We start from the raw sequence: 17,497 nt of genomic DNA, 5'->3' as shown, positions 1-17,497 counted from the left end.
ATGTTCTATTTTGTGGATAAGTTTACATAAGAAAAGAGCTACTTTATTCCTAAAACTGACAGCATGTTTCTTCCTAATACTTTACATTGTGTGTTTGATAGTGTCTATCATTCTCTCATTCTTTTCATTCTTTCCTCTATCTACTCTTCTCATTAACACCTTTCTAAATGTCAAGGCCAACATGTGGGCCCATAAAAACAGTGACAAGCCTAGTGTGTCTATCCACTAAGCATCTATTTGTCATCATCAGGCAATGTGAAAGGTCAAAAGATCAGGTGGACTAGTAAGAGAATGGGGCAACCTTAGGAACCATGGCAGGAAAAACAATGAGAAAAATAGGAAAATGACTAGGTGAAATCAGCTAGGTCTGAGATCTGAAAACCAAAAGGCCTCAAGAGATGAAGTAAAAGAGCGACAGAATTGAGAGAGGTGGGCAAAAACTAATTCAGCTCCATCAAACCAGTATACAGAGAATGCCCATTACATGCCAGGATTTGTGATAGATTGTACCTTTGAGTAATCTTTGGAAGACAAAGGTAAAATATACCTATAGTTGTTCTTTCAAGAGATATTATAGACTACCAGAGGACACATATAGGAACAGATTATACCAAAATACAATGAAAAGTTCCTTGATGGAGTTGTAAGGGAGGCACATAAGATGACCACCTATTGTATTGTTCTTTGATTTTTTCTTTTATGATTATTGTTATTTGGGGGATAACAAAAACTTCAGCACATTATTCTTTTATTTTATTTGAGCTTTTCTAGCAAGAGTGTTCTCAATGTGGGCCTTTCTGTGAACAGTTTCTGAGGTTTGAATATTGTCATTTTGACTTCTATTGTCTTATTTTAACTTTGATTTTATAGCTTCCCTCTTTTATATTGTTTCCATTTACCTGGAATTTGTTAGTATGCCTATGGTAATTCAACTAAGTTCCAACAATTGTATGAGCACAATCAGCATGCCATTCACTATACAATGAACATCTTTTATTTTTTCCTCATCATCACATTTATTGACGGCCCCTGGGAGGTGGGGCTGGGGACAGAACATACAAAGACAAGGATCTGCCCTCAAAAATGTTCCATTCTAAGGAGACAGGACAGAAAAATACAGAATGGTCTTTCCTAGGGATGGCCAACTCTTACCTGTCCAGGTCAGGAGTCCCTGGCCTACCTTGTCCCAGGGTCTGGAGCATAAGTGGGGCTCCATGGCCATGGTGTCTATGACCCTGCAGCTGGGACCTGACCACCTGGCTCCTAGGTGGTGGGCCCCAGGACTGGGGGAAAGGTAGGCTCAGTACATGATGGAACACACTCCTGTCAGCCTTGGCATTGTGCCTGCCCAATGGAGTGGTAAGGTGCAACAGGCCCATAAAGCAAGGCCCCTTGAGGGAAGTGGGCACCTTCCTAGGTTGCCATGATTCAAATTCTTTCACTGGGTCTTACCCATCACCTGGGAGGCCCCAGCCAGGAGCCAAAAAAAAAGGCAGAGTCTCCTCAGTGCCAAAGGCATAACACCCTGCCTGCCCACCCCACCCCAAGCCCTCTCTCTGGGCATCTTCCAGGTGACCCTCCTCCCCAGCTCAACCTCCAGGGCCGGGGCCTGCCTGAGGCCAAGGGGAGGGCCCTGCCCCTCCCCCCACCCAAGAGGAGGGGGAGGAGGAGGAGCCACGCATCAAGTTTGTCTTAGCCCCCCACTGGGGAGTCATACCCCGGATCCTACTGGTGGGGGGTGGGGCTCTGGCTACGAGGGTTGAGGGCTCAGCAGAGGGGCTGGGCCAAGGGGGCACCCGGGGGAGGACTTCAGTGGGGCACTGGGCGGGAGCCCAAGGGGGACAGGCTCCGAGGCACTGCTGGTGGCCCCCGGGCAGGCCCGGTGGGCAGGACAGCTGCAGCAGGGAAGGGTTTGGGGGGATCCACAGCAGCAGTCGGGGCTGGCTGGGACGACTGCTCTGGGTGCCACAGCAGCTCCTGTAGCTTCTCAGCCTGGGTTCGCCTCAGGTGGGCCAAGGCACCGCCTCGCTGGAAAGCGGGCAAGAAAGCCTCCAGGCTCTGCTCCCCCAGCAGCAGCTGCTCCATCTGCTCCTCAGCCTCCTGCTCAGCCTCTTCCAGTTCAGCCTGCAGCCAGCCCAGTGCACAGTGGGGGCTTCAGCGATGCATGCTCTCCTCCAGTCACTGCAGCTTGTCCGTACAACTCTCAGCCACCTCTCGAAGCTCTTGGTACTTGATGACCAGGGCGGCCCGACCCATCTCCAGGCGGGGCCGCAATGCTAGGTTCTCCTTGGCTAGTGCATAGTTGGACGCCAGGCATGCCTCGCACTCCAGCTGCAGGCCCTGGAACTTCCTGCTGAGCCGCAGGATCCGGTCCAGCTTGGGTTCATCCTGAAGTAGGTCTCGGAGCTGCCCGGTGCTGAGGATCCCAAAGCGCCCCGGGCTACCGGGCTCCGGCCCCGCCTGTGACACCCCACAATGAACATCTTAACACACTTTTCCAGGTTACCTAGACTGTAATGTCAATTATGGAAAAATATTGCATCCCGGTGGTTTTACTTTCTGAACCCTAACTGAGACTTTTAGCATGAATATTACATGCTGGATATGTTAACCAACAGGTTTTCTTAATCAATTTCCCTGGAGTCCTTCAAACAAATGCCTGTGTGCTTTCCATCATAAATTAATTTGATACCTAGCAAAAGACAGAAGCAAATTAATGTACAGTAGGATCTTACTTGCCTAGTCTCTGTATCTGGAAACATTAATACCTGTTATTATCAAAGGCAAAAATACACCAAAATTTTAAATAGGTAATTCATGAATGTTATATCTTGCAGACATACAGTTTCAGAATGTTTGGTTAAGACAAACACTGTTTTATTGAACTTACTAGGGTGAGATTGGTTAATAAAATTATATAACTACCAAGTGTACAATACTATAATATAGCATCTGTGTATTGCTTTTCACATTCACCACCCAAAGTTAAGTCTCTTTCTAATACTATCTATCTCCTCTTTATCTTCTACCTCCCTCCACCCCCTTTGCTCTCTGGTAATCACCATACTGTTGTCTGTGTCTATAAGGTTTTGGTTTTGTTTTGTTTTTACTTAATCTCTTCGTCTTTTTCACCCAGTATCCCAATACCCTTCCCAACTGGCAGTTGTAAAAATGTTCTCTGTATCTATAAGTCTGTTTCTGCTTGTGTATTGATTTTGTTAGATTCAATTGTTGAGTGATTATATTATGTATTTATTGCCATTTCATTGTTCATGTATTTTACCTTTTTTTCCTACTTCTTCTTAAATAAGACCCTTTTAACATTTCTTGTAATAGTTTGGTGGTGATGAACTCCTTTAGGGTTTTTGTTTGTTTGTTTGTTTGTGGTTTTTTTTTGGCCTGGGAAGCTCTTTATCTGTCCTTCAGCTTTAAATGATAGTTTTGATAGTTTTCCTAGTTAGAGTAATCTTGGTTGTAGGTCCTTGTTTTTTATTACTTTGAATATTTCTTGCCAATATTTTCTGGCTTGCAATGTATCTGCTGAGAAATCAGTTGACAGTCTAATGGGAGCTTCTTTATAAGTAACTAACTGCTTTTCTCTTGCTGCTTTCAAGATTTTCTGTCATTAATCTTTTGCATTTTAATTATGATGTGTCTTGGAGTGGGTCTCTTTGTGTTCATCTTGCATGGGACTCTGTGATTCCTCAGCTTGCATGTCTATTTCCTTTAACAGGTTAGAGAAGTTTTCTGTCATCATATTTTTAAATAGGTTTTCAATTTCTTGCTCTCTTTCTTACTCTGGCATCTGCATGGTTTGTATGTTGGTGTGCTTGAAGTTGTCCCACAGGCTCTATACACTATCTTCATTTTGGGGGACTTTTTTTTTCTATTCTGATTGCTTGTTTGTTTGTTTTGCTTTCTTATATTCCAAATCTCTAATTTGGTCCTGTGCATCATCTCCTCCACTGTGGATTCCTTGTAATGTATTATTCATTTCAATTATTGTATTCTTCATTTCTGACTGATTCTTTTATATATTTTCCTTATCTGTTGTTATGACTCCTATCTCTATGTTGAAGTTCTAAGTTCATTGAGTATACTTATAACCAATCTTATGAAATCTGCATCTAGTAGATTGCTTGTCTCCTTTTTGCTTAGGTTTTTTTTTTGGAGTTTTGTTCCGTTCTTTCCTTTGGGACATGTTTCTTTGTATCCTTGTTTTGGCTGCTTCCCTGTGTTTGTTTTTTCAATATACTAAATAAATATTCTATGTCTCCTGGGCTTGGTAGAGTGTCCCTATATAGTAGGTGTTTTGTAGGTTCCTGTAGCACAGCCTCTCCATTCACTCAAGCTGGACACTCAGAGCATCCCTCCCCCCATGTGGATTGTGTACACCCTCCTGTTGTAGTTGAGCTTTGATTCCTATTGGCACATGAATGAGAGGGATTTAGTCATAAGCTGATGGACTGGAAGTGTGACCACCAGCTACTGTGGATGATCAGCTGTGCAATGACCCACTCCACAGAGCAGGAATTACTTTGGCGAAGCTCTGGTGTCTGCTGTTTGGGTGTGTCATTTGTGGAAGTGGTTGGGTGGCACTTTGATGTGGTCTGAAGCCATCTACTGTGTGCACTGGTTCTGGGTCCTCCCATGAGGTGCATGCCAAGGTCAGCTGCCTCTAGGTGGTTCTGCCCAGAACCACCAGTCATGAGATAAAAATCAATCTCCAGATTGCTGCTACTTGTGCTGGGCTTGGAGGTGTCCCAGTGAGGCAAAGCAGGAAACCAAGGCTGGCTGCTGCTAGTGCTGGTCCTAAGGCCACATAGTGAGAGGCACAAGGCATGCTGAGGCCAGACCCTACTTGTTTGAGAGATTTTAGGAAAATCTCAAGCATGACCCAAGAGAAGCCATTTGTATGGAGAAGCCACTGAAAACAGTTTGAAAGGGCCTATATGTTTGGTGGGACAAGGTCTCAGGGAATCATCAGGGCTGTGCTAACCGCCTTAATCTGGCCTCTGCCTACTGGGTCTGTGTGTGGGCAGGGGGAGGAGGTGTCTTAGAGAAAAAGGAATAATAGTCTCTGCCAGCACTTTTGGCTGGCAGAAGGGTACTCACTTAGTCTTGCCTTGGTGCCAGATAATTTGGTTCCTCTCTGTATGCCTCTGGATCCTTTTGAGCTTCTGCTCCAGTGCTGGTGCTCAGAGGGAGTAATCTGAGTAAGTCCATGTGGAGTCCTTTTAAGAGGAACTGCCTTGGACTGCAGAAATCCCATGCAGTCACACTCCCCATGGTTTTTGTAGCCAGAAGTTAATGGGACTTCTCTTCCTGGCACTGTAACAATGGGCTTGGGACCCATGGATTCTAAACAAGACAGATATCTGCAGCCAAGATATTCTTCCAGTATTTTATTTCCCACACATGGATATGGGGTCAGCCCATTCAGCATCTCTGCCCCTGCTACCAGTCTGGTGTGGCTTCTTCTTTAAATCCCTAGTTGTAGAACTTCTATTCAATTAGATTTCAGGTAGTTCTGAATGGTGGTTATTCTGTAGTTTAGATGTAATTTTGATGTGGTTGTGGGAACTCTCTTTTTATTTATTCCTTGAGTTTTTCTCTCCTTTTAATTTTCAATCTAATATTTCTCCAATTTACTTGTTTATTCTTAAGTTCTACTATATATCTAATCAGCTGTTATAGCACCTGAATAGATAATTCTCCAAAGATGACGGGCAGGTGGCCAATAGACATATGAAAAGATGTGTGACACCACTAATCATCAGAGAAGCACACATTAAAAACCACATCAACCTATCATAGCACACCTGTCAAAATGACTATCATCAATTAATCAACAAACAACAAGTGCTGGCATGGATATGAAGAAAAGGGAACTCTTCTGCACTATTGGGAATGCAGATTGGTGCAACCACTGTGGAAAGCAGTATGGAGAAAACTCAAAAAATTAAAAATGGATCTGCCTTATGACCCAGTCATTCTACTTCTGGGAATATAGCTGAAGAAACCCAAAAGACTAATTTGAAAGAACATAAGCACCCCTTTTGTTCATTGCAGTGTTGTTTATAATCACCAAGATATGGAGTGAGCCCAAGTGCCCATCAGTAAGATGAGTGGACAAAACAAGTATGGGATATTTACACAATGGAATACTACTTAGCCACAAAAAACAAGAACATTTTACCTTTGGTGACAGCCTGGAAAACATATGCTAAGTGGAATAAGCCAGTCAGAGAAAGACAAATACCATATGATTTCACTTATATGTAGAATCCAATGAACAAACTGAACTAACATGCAAAACAGAGACAGACTCAGAGAGAGAGAGCAGGATGACAGCTAAGGGAGTAGGGGCATGGTTAGGGGGTGGAGGGATTAAGCAAAGAGAAAAAAGGACACAAAGAACAGTGTGGTGATTGCTGAGGGGAGGGGAATATAACAGGATTAAATGGTAATGGAAAAAATACAATACATTTTTAAAAAGTATTTCTTTTAAAGTCTTATGATGCTAATATTTTCTATCAACTTCTAACATATTATGCTTATTTTTGATTAGTCATTTTTTGTCTTTTCTTTCATGGTACTTGCAATCATCATATATTTAGTTATCTTCCCAGGGTTCTCATTTTATCCTGATGATATAGCTACTTTGTCTGGTTATATGTATTATGTATGGTCTAAGGCCAAGCCCTCCTCTGTGTATGCCCAAGTGAATTTAGGAAGAAGGACTTAGTCTCAAGGCAGAGTCCAGTAGTCCAGAACTTCTCTTTGCTGACCTTCCACCAGGCAACTGTTGTGGTTGGGATTTATCTTTAATACTTTAAGAAGAAACAACATTGAGAGAAGGTCATGTATCTAGCCTCTTATCCACCAACTTGTAGTTTAGAGGGCAAGGGGATGGCAAAGAGATGACTGAGTGAAGCTGGTCTCTAGCCTGAATAGGACATTTTAACTGCACAAGTATTTTCCAGGTAATAATTCAATTGCCTGGCTTGGGTTGACAATAGAAGTGAACTTGAAAGCAAATTCTTACCCAAAGTTTGAGATGAGAATGTCTACTTGACTGATACTTGACTGCATACTTGTGAGGCCTTAAGAAAAGGACCCGATAAAATGGTGCCAGAACTCCTGCCCTACAGGAACTATAAGGTAATAAATATATGTTGTTTTTTAAGTCTCAAGTTAGTGGTAATTTGTTACACAGGAATAGATAACTGATGGGGTGTTCCTCCCAGTGGGGATGACACATGAAAAGATAAGAAAAGGCACCACTGTTTTAAATGTTTAAGTGACATGATGCAGAGAAACCGTAGAGGGAAATGTAAAGGAATAAGAAAGCACAATAATTGAGAACCCACTTTATGCTGATCAGTCTGCAAGTTGTTTTCATTCATCTTTCCATCTCCTCTAAAACCCTGTGAGTCTTATGCCATGGCTGTCTTTTTATGAGCTGGGACCTTGGTTTAGAGTAGGTATTTCTTACTGTCAGGCTGCAGCCTGTGCAAACAGAGTAATAGTGAGCTGAGATGATTTTCATTAGCAGAAGGATGCAGCAGAGTGATACTTGGGGTGGCTGGCTACAAAGTTTCTCCTATTTACCCTAGTGAGCCATTGAAAACTCTCTAAATTTCTTTGTGTCTTTACGTGAAATTGTAGAAGCACTTAGGAGACTGTACATTTGATCTAAGGTTATCGTGAGAGTGGATGAGAGGTCTTTCAAATCTAGACATTTGACTCCAAGCTTAGTGTTCTTTGCATTATATTGTACCATCTAAAGAGGAAGATTATCTCCTGAGTAGGAAAAGGTCTGTTTATTTAGGAACTTTTAAGTTATATGTATGATATAATAAAATAATTTATCCCCACTCATGAGCTAGGTATCATATTTAGTGCTTTGCATCCATTATCTTATTTAATCCTCACAACAAACCTGAGAGAGAATAAAATACCCATTTTAAGGGCAAGGTCACAAATTCAGAAGGAGACTGAATAAATTACAGAAAGTTTTAGTGTTACTAAATAGTGAAAAACTATTTAAATGCATGTTCGCCGAACCCTAAAAACAGTAAGCTTGATTATAAAATGAAATGACCTGCAAATGGCCAAAGTCTAGATAAAGTGTAGAAATTTACTCCACTGGCTGTTTTTATGTGCTGTATCCAATTGTACATGAAATGTTTGTAAATTAAAATGAGAAAATAATGGTTCTTTTTCATAAAGCAATGTGAAGTGAAATGAGATCATATCTTGGGCATCTATTATTTGTGTGTATACTTAGATGTCATTTCAAAGTGGAGAAGATAGCAGGATGAACTTAATGATAGAGAATTGCCAAAAGCTTATGGAAGAAACCTGCTTAGGCGTTCATAAAGATTGAAGAAGATTTCTTGATGGAAATGGAGATGGTGAGGTACAAGGCACTATGGACAGTTAAGTTCACTTTAAATTTAATAATGGGATTGAAAATATTAAACCAAGTAAAAAGCAACATTCCAGCTGTCAGAATATCTTTTATTTGCTACCTTAAACAATGTGATAATAATTCAGATTCCATGACTTTACCAGTTATGGCTTTTTGACTTTCAGCCAATCACCTTTCCATTTGTACTGTAGCTTACTCATCGATGAGTTGGGAAAATAGCAGTATGCAACTTACAGGATTTTTTCTTTGTGAAAAAAAAAATGTACCCTTAGCATTTCTAAATGAATATGTTTTATTGTTAAAATCTAACAAGTACTTTTGTGTTATTTAATTTTGAGAAACATATAGCTGTTTTGAAGGTAAGCTAAGTGGTTTAGATAGTTAACTATCCCATAAATTTCTAAGACTGTGATCTTGAATACAATAATTCTTTAATTTTTAGTCCTTGGAATAATTTTGTAAAACAATGTTGGCTCTTCTCTTTCCCTCTGCTCCCATACAATCTATTCTGGGGAAAGTAATATGCAAGTGACAATCGACATCACTGCTTGTCTGGTGACAAAAGACCAAATGTACTTTCTATTACAACATTTTCTCTATCATTAGTAGGAACTTAATTTTGTTACAAGTAGAAATAATGAAATAAAGAATCTTTCTTCATCCACAAAGACTTATTATCTTACATAAATGGTGAAGCTTTAAATATGCCCATGGTAACAAATATTCAGATGTCAGTGTGGTAGGCTTTAAACTTTGAGAAAACAAAATGCCCATTAGAGGATACTGCTTTTATGAGAAAATAGAAATTAAATCTTAATTAACTAAACTACACTTGTTTTCATAATTCATTTGTAATACATTAAAATAAATCTTATGCTTATTTAAAAATGTTACATACTAAGGTCAAATGATTTATTTGGCAAATAAAATTACATAGTAATTTTAGGAAAGAGAAATTATAATTCCAAACTTAATGAAGAGAAAGTTCTTATTTTCCATTTTTTGTATGGAAGGCCAATATTTAAACATTTTTAGGGCCAATTATTTATTTTTGCTTGAAAAAGAGAAAACAAAATTAAAAACCTATGACATAAACAAAAGGAGGTAATGATATTTTTGCTTGTTAGGACTATAAATGCAGTAATAAAATGAAAACTAGAACAGAGATGTAAAAAGACTGAAGGAACTGCAGTGACAAAATAAATTATTAATAGAAAATACTTTATGCTAAACTCATTAATAGTATTTAGACCTGTGACATACTTAGAAAGAAGAAAAGGATGGACAAGTATAACTAGGAGTTGATTTCCTTTAGTAAATCTTTTAAATTGCATATTGTGCCTGCAATCCAAAGGTAAGTGAGCGATACTATTATAAGAGGAATGTGCTGGTTAGTAATCCTTATAGAAGCCTGATTTTCCTACACTAAATTTACAGGCCTTCAACATCTGTCGTTCTCAAATTCAAGAAACCATACTAATGCTAACAAAGTGGCTGGCTTGGCAGATCAATTGGAAAGTGAGCATGGAGAATTACCTACTTTGGAAAGGTAATTTAAAACTAAATCCTCCTCTAAAAATGAGTGTCCCCTTTGGCTTTATAGGGTTTATTAGAAAAGAACCATACATATTGAAAGAATTCCCTTATGTTTGCCAACAGCAGTGAAGACTAAGACCAAAACCCAAAAGAATACGGCTTAGACAACAATGAGGCTCTTGAAGTTTTTCTAAATCACTAAGAAAGGAAAATGTAGTCACAGAGAGTGGATAAAGAGCTGCATTTTATGAAAACATCAGATCAGTGGAAACTTGGTTATAAGATCATCTGGTAAAAAAAAATATTAGTGATTTAAGGGAACAAATCAGTTTTGCATGCTAAACAAAACAAAACAAAACAAAATAAAACCCCATAAAAGGAGAAGTGAGTCTAACAGAAAAATTTCAAATACTGGAAGAACTTGGTTAAATAATCTCCAATTAAGTAAGCTACCGGAAGTATTTTTTCAGCATCTGTAGTAGAGTCAAGATGCAGGGAGAAGTTCAGGTACCACGTCTAAAAATGGTTTGGTTATTATTAGTTATTGCTAATGATATTAAAGTTCTTACATTAAAAACAAACAATTGCCATACAATCTAGGTGCATCATGATTCACATTATATCAAAATTTCCATGCTAAAATCGACAACTCCAAGGTGATTTTCTAATTTGAATACAAGAATGAAAATCTCTATTTTTATTTTATTTATTTAATTTAATTTAATTTAATTTTTATTGTTGTTAAAGTACATTTGCCTCCATTTTCACCCCACCATACCCCCCACTCTACCTATCTCTGCCTCCCACCCTTGAATCCCACCCCCTTTGGCTTTGTCCATGTGTCCTTTATACATGTTCCTTGATGCCCCCCCTCATTATTCCCTATTATTCCTCTCCCCCTCCTCTATTTTTAAATAAGGGTAAAATGCAAATTGCTCTTACAAGAAGAGGTGAAAATTTTTAAGTTTTTTATAATATAGTCATCTTATTGCTTGACTACACATGTTCCTTTGGAATTTTTGACCAATCTATTATTCACTTATAAAACGTTCAAGTTTCTGATTATCATCATTTTGTGGTAATTTTTGAAATTAGGGAATCTAATACCTCCAGCTTCATTTTCCTCCTCAGGATTGCTTTTGTTATCCAAGGTGTTTTTCATTCCTTACAAACCTGATAAATTTTTGTCCCATTTCTTTAAAAAAAAAGTCACTGGGAAACAAAAGACAAGTAAACAAATCGGATTACATCAAACAAAAAAGTTCTGCACAGCAAAGGAAACCATCAACAAAAGGAAAAGACAACCCACCAAATGGAAGAGCTTATTTGCCAATGATACATCTGATAAGAGGTTAATATCCAAAATTTATAACAACTTATAAAACTCAATACCAAACCCCCCCCACACAATCCAGTCAAAAAATGACAAAAGACCTGAACAGACATTTCTCCAAAGAAGACAAATAGACATATGAAAAAATTATCAAAGTCACTAATCATTAGAAAAATGCAAATTAAAACCATAATGAGGTATCGCCTTACAACTGTAAGAACAACCATTATGAATAAATCAACAAACAAGTGTTGGTGAAGATGTGGCAAAAAGGAACCCTTATGCACTGTTGGTGGGAATATAGATTGGTGCAGCCACTATGGAAAGCAGTATGGAGTTATCTCAAAAAATTAAAAGTGGAACTGCCTTATGGCCCACTGATTCCACTTCTGGAAAATACAACTGAAGAAACCAAAACACTAATTCAAAAGAATGTATTCACCTCTATATTCATATGAAATGTATATGTAAATATGCAACATTATTTACATTAACCAAGATTTGAGAGCAGCCCAAGTGCTCATCAGTAGATAAGTGAATAAAAAAGCTGTGGTAAACTTATGCAATGGAATACTACTCAGGTATAAAAAAGAAGTAAATTTTACCCTTTGCAAATTGGAGAGTATTATGTGAAATAAGCCAGTCAAAGAAAGACAAGTACCATATGCTTTCACTTATATGTGGAATCTAATGAACAAAATAAACTAACAAAATAAAAACAGACTCATAGACATAGAGAACAGACTTATTGCCAGACAGATGGAGCTTGGGGTGCCAGGTAAAAAAGGTATGGGCATTAAACAAAGAAAAAGGAAAGGAATAGATATTATGGTGATTACCAGAGGAAAAGGAGGTTGGCAGGATGTAGAAGAGGCTAAAGGATTGATAAATAATGATGGAAGTAGACTTGATTTGGTATGGTGAATGACAGGTAGCACAGTATACAGCTGATGTATTATAAAATGTACACCTGAAACCTATATAATCTTATTAACTGTCACCCTAATAAATTCAATTAAAAACACAAAAGAAATGTCTGAGATTTTGATGGGGATTGCATTAAATCTGTATATTGCTTTATGTATTATAGACTTTTAACTATGTTGATTCTTCCAATTCATGAACAGGGACTATCTTTCCATTTCATTGTTTCTTTTACAATCTCTTTTAATAATGAATGCTTTGTAATTTTAAGTATATAGGTTCTTCACTTCTTTATTAAATTTATTCCTGGGTATGTTTTCTATTTGCTGCAATTGCAAAGGAATTGTTTTTTTCCACTTTTATTTAAATTTTATTGTTAGTATCTAGGAATGCAGAGAATTTTTATACATTGATTTTTGTATCCTGCAACTTTACTCTGTTTATTGTTTCCAATAGAGTTTTGGTGGAGTCATTAGGTTTTGCTATGTATAGAATCATGTCATTTGCAAAAAGTGACATTTTTTACTTCTTTATTCCCAATTTGATTACATCTTATTTCTTTTTCTTCCCTGATTTCTCTGGCTTGGACTTCCATAACTATGTTGAATAAGAGTGGTGAGAGTGGGCATTCTCATCTCTTTCCTGATTTTAGAGGAAAAGCTTTAATTTTTAACCATTGAGTGTAATATCAGCTGAGTGTTTGTCTTACATGGCTTTTATTATGTTGAGCTAATTTCCTTTAATGCCCATTTTACTGAATGTTTTAATGATAAATGGATGTTATATCTTACCAAATGCTCTTTCTGCATCTATTGATAGAATCATACTATTTTATTCTATTAATGTGGTGTATTACATTGATAAATTTGCATATGCTGAGCCATCCTTGATACCCTGGAATGAATCCCACTTGATGGTAATGTATTATTTTTAATGTATTATTGTATTTGATTAATTCATAATGGATCAAAGACTATATATAAGAACTGAAATAATAAATTTGTAAAAAAGAAAACATAGGTACTTAACTTATTAACCTTTGTCTTAGAAAAGATTTTATGAATTTGACCCCAAAAGCAAGGGAAATAAAGACAAAAATAAATAACTGGTACTATATCAAACTAACAAGCTTCTGCACAACAAAAGAAACTACTAACAATACAAAAAGGCAAGAAACCAAATGGGAGATATTTTCAAACAACACCTCTGACAAAATGTTAATATCTAAAATATATAAAGAACTCATAAAACTCAACAACAAACAACAATCCAATTAAAAAAATGGGCAGAGGGCCTGAACAGACACTTCTCCCAAGAACATAAAAATGGCCAACAGATATGTGAAAAGATGCTCAACTTCACTAGCTATTAGGGAAATGCAAATCAAAACTACAATGAGATGTCACCTTACACCTATTAAAATGGCTATTCTCAACAAGGCAAGTAATAACAAGTGTTGGAGAGGTTGTGGAGAATAAGGAATCCTTATTCACTGCTTGTAGGAATGTAAAATAATGCATCCACTATGAAAACTAGCATGGACATTCCTCAGAAAAACTAAGAATAGTGTTGCCATGTGACCCAGCAATCTTTCTTCTCAGTACCTACCCTCAAAACTTGAAAACATTTGTTGGTAAAGATATATGCACCTTTATGTTCATTGAAGCATTATTCACATCGGCCAAGATATGAAAACAACCAAACTGTCCTTAGATACATGATTAAATAAAGATGTGGTACATATATACAATAGAATACTATTCAACCTTAAAAGAACATGAATACTGCCATTTGCAGTAATATAGTTGGACCTAGAAATATCATGCTAAGTGAATTGTCAATCAGATAAATCTAAGAAGCTTGATTTTACTCATATGTGATATATAAATTTTAGGTAGCAAATAGATAAAATGTAACACAAACAAACATAAATGATAGACACAGATAATAGTATGGTGGTTACCAGAGGGAAGCAGTGTGTGTGCATAGAAGGGTAAAGGGATGAAATATATGGTGACAGAAGATGATTTGACTTTGGGGGGTGGGCACACAGTGACATGTATCATAGATATGTACACTTGAAACCTATACAACCTTATTAACCAATGTTTCCTTAATAAATTTAATTAAAACCTTAAAGATTTAATAATAAAATATAGCATACTTCTGAATGTGATGATCAAATTAATTCAAGGAAGTTTGATACACTTTCATTTAATAAAAATTAAAATAAATTTAGACAGTTATTAACAAAATATGTAAAGAACACCTACTCTGAATTAGGCAGGAATTGCTTGTTTTGTGAAGCTGTAAACTTGGTCTTAAATATTTACTATCATGCTATCTTTGGTCAAGTCCTATCTATACTTTTTCATAGCACTTTTCCTTCCTTTCCTTCCTTCCTTCCTTCCTTTCTTCCTTTCTTCCTTTCTTCCTTCACCTTCCTTTTTTCTTATCAAATATATTTTAAGTTTCTTTTATATGCCAGACACTAGGTGAATGGAATGGATTTGGTAATCTCAGAACTCACAGAAAGTGGGAGTTAATATGTAAACACTAAAGTACAGTACCCAAATTTTGAAAGCTTGACTCACAAACTGAAATATTAGCTGCAGACTAAAAATCAAGAAGTTATGTCAATTATCCTCCTTTTTATTAAATATTATGCTAAATATTCTAGCTTAAAAGATGCCCAGATGAGTAAGGCAACCCTACCCACAAGGAAGACACACATGCAGTAGAGAGAAGATGTGAATACAGACATTAAAATAGAAAGTTATGGATAAAATATTTCTCAAGTTTGTCATATGAGTTTCCTCTTAATGTTGTAACAAATTGCCATAAATGTGTTGTCTCAAAACAACATACATATATTCTTTTACAGTCTATGGTTCAGAACTTTGACATAGATCTCCCTGAGTTAAGATCAAGGCACAGGCAGGGCTGTGTTACCTTATGAAGTCTATAGCGGAAAATGTTTTCTTACTTTATCTGGCTTCTGGAACTACCCACATTTCTTGGCTTGTTGCCACATTTTACCATGTTCAAAGCCATCAACACTTTGTTTTTATGTTCTCTTCTATTGGAGTCATATCTCCCTCTGACTTTCTTGTTCTTCCTTCCTCTTCCTCTTCCTCCTTTTAAGGACCTCTGTAATTATATTGGGCCCTTCTGGAAAATCAAAGTATCTTTCTTACTTCCATCTGCAATTAAAAAAAAAATCCACTGCTGGGATTACACCCTAAGAAGCCTGAAACACTAATTCAAAGGAACCTGTGCACCCCAGTGTTCATAGCAGCACAATTTACAATAGCCAAGTGCTGGAAGCAGCCGAGGTGCCCATCAGTAAATGAATGGATCAAAAACTGTAGTACATTTACACAATGGAATACTACCCAGCAGAAAGAAAGGAGCTCTTACTCTTCATGACAGCATGGACAGAACTGGAGAGCATCATGCTAAGTGAAGTAATCCAGGCAATGAAAGACAAATACCATATGATCTCACCTATAAGTGGAACCTAATTAACAAAACACAGAAGCAAGCAAAATATAACTAGACATTGAAATTAAGAACAGACTGACAGTAAGCAGATGGGAGGGGGAAGGGAAATAATGTGGGAAAGAAGGGAAAGGGTTGTAAATGAACATGTATAAAGGACCCATGGACAAAGCCAAAGGGAGGTAGGATTGAAGGTGGGAGGTGGGGGTGGGTAGGGTTGGGGAATTGGTGATGGGAAAATGGAGACAAGTGTATTTGACCATTAATAATAAAAATAAATTAATTAAAAAAGAAAAAAATTCAGTTAAATGAGAAAAAATTGCTCTTTGCTATGTAACCAAAAATAGCCACAGTTCTAGAAATCAGAATTTTGATATCTCTGAAATCACAGTGCTATCAAAATGCAATAGAAATTCAGATTAAGTGTGATAATGTATATAAAATACTTGGTAGAATATAGAGGATAATTCTAATGTATGGTGTTAGGGTAGCAGTTTACAGTGGTTTGCTTATACAGGAATATAAAGTTAAGTCACACTTCCTTTCTCTGCTACTCCTGCTGGGTCTCTAGTTTCTATATTTGACTTGCCTATTTCCGTGAGTTTATTATTTTGTTACAAAAACATGACATGTTGGTAGTTCAAAGTCAGGCTTTTACTGCTGTGTAAGGAAAGCAGAACAATCAAATATTTTCTTTTGCCCTGGGCATTCTAGCCCTGACATGTTGATCTTTTCACATTCCCTGATTTTTATAGGTCCTGGAATTACTATGGATAAAAACTTACCTCTGCCCAAATTTGTGATTCAGACAAATGAAGACATGTATGATAGGCTAAAAGTGAAAATGTATGATTGATATTAAGAATCCAGGTTTAAATGAGGGTAATGCCTGTTCTAGTTTACTCCTTTTCACTCTATAACTCCCCCAAAACAAGATCGCCATAATTAGACTTTTCTTCTTATCTGTTGATCCATCTAGAGAAATAAATCTGAGAAGGTATACTAAAAAGAAGGTATAATATAAGCTATATTTTAGCCCTCTCAGGTAGTTTCCTGGGCAATAGAAAACTGGATCATAGGACAGGGGTCATGAAAATCATTGCTGGAATACTATCACCCTCTTTCCAATCCAGGATTGAGATATATACATATTCATACATACACACATTTTTAATGGCCCAAACAACTGCCCATTGGATGGTGAGTGACTTTTTCTAAGAAAGGGGGAAGTAAAGTAAAGGATGACAGTTTTGAGCTTAAGGATGACTACAGTCAGGCTTTCAGGAACTGAAATTGCAACAATTTGTAGGATGAATTGCAAAGGACTACTGGTACATGGAAAAGTACTAAAGTGCTTCTAATTCTACACTTCTACAGTATAATGGTTGACATCCTGTGTATGTGACTTGTGTATAAGACTGATGATTGTGTTCATAAATATATGTCTTCCTCTCCACTGAGACTGAATGGAGCTTTGCATATAATAACCACTCCTTTCAACTTTGCTCATTAACTGAACATAGGGTTGATGTCTTGAGTTATTTCAAACTAAGGCAAACTAACAGGATAGCTGTAATAAAACTTTTCAACCACAACGGAATCAGAACAGAATGACCATTAAGAATAGAAGAAGATGATTCCATTTGTCTAGTGGTTATAAAGTTGGATTAATCTTAGATGAAGTCCAATTTTGTGTATCACTCAGGATGGACACTTAGTGTAGGGAGGAAGAACAACGGTTTTGGTGTCAGAAAATGTGAGTTAAA

At 37.3% G+C, this 17,497-nt stretch overlaps 1 pseudogene; it reads right to left on the bottom strand.

Moving 5' to 3' along the window:
* Positions 1 to 1,006: 1,006 nt before the first annotated feature.
* Positions 1,007 to 17,497, bottom strand: part of LOC114490885 — a 36,672-nt pseudogene continuing 20,181 nt past the window's right edge.

The sequence above is a fragment of the Phyllostomus discolor genome, chromosome 3 (assembly GCF_004126475.2).
Source record: "Phyllostomus discolor isolate MPI-MPIP mPhyDis1 chromosome 3, mPhyDis1.pri.v3, whole genome shotgun sequence".
NCBI lineage: Eukaryota > Metazoa > Chordata > Mammalia > Chiroptera > Phyllostomidae > Phyllostomus > Phyllostomus discolor.
The sequence above is the reverse complement of the archived record's forward strand: the minus strand, read 5'-3'. Positions and strand labels throughout refer to the sequence as shown.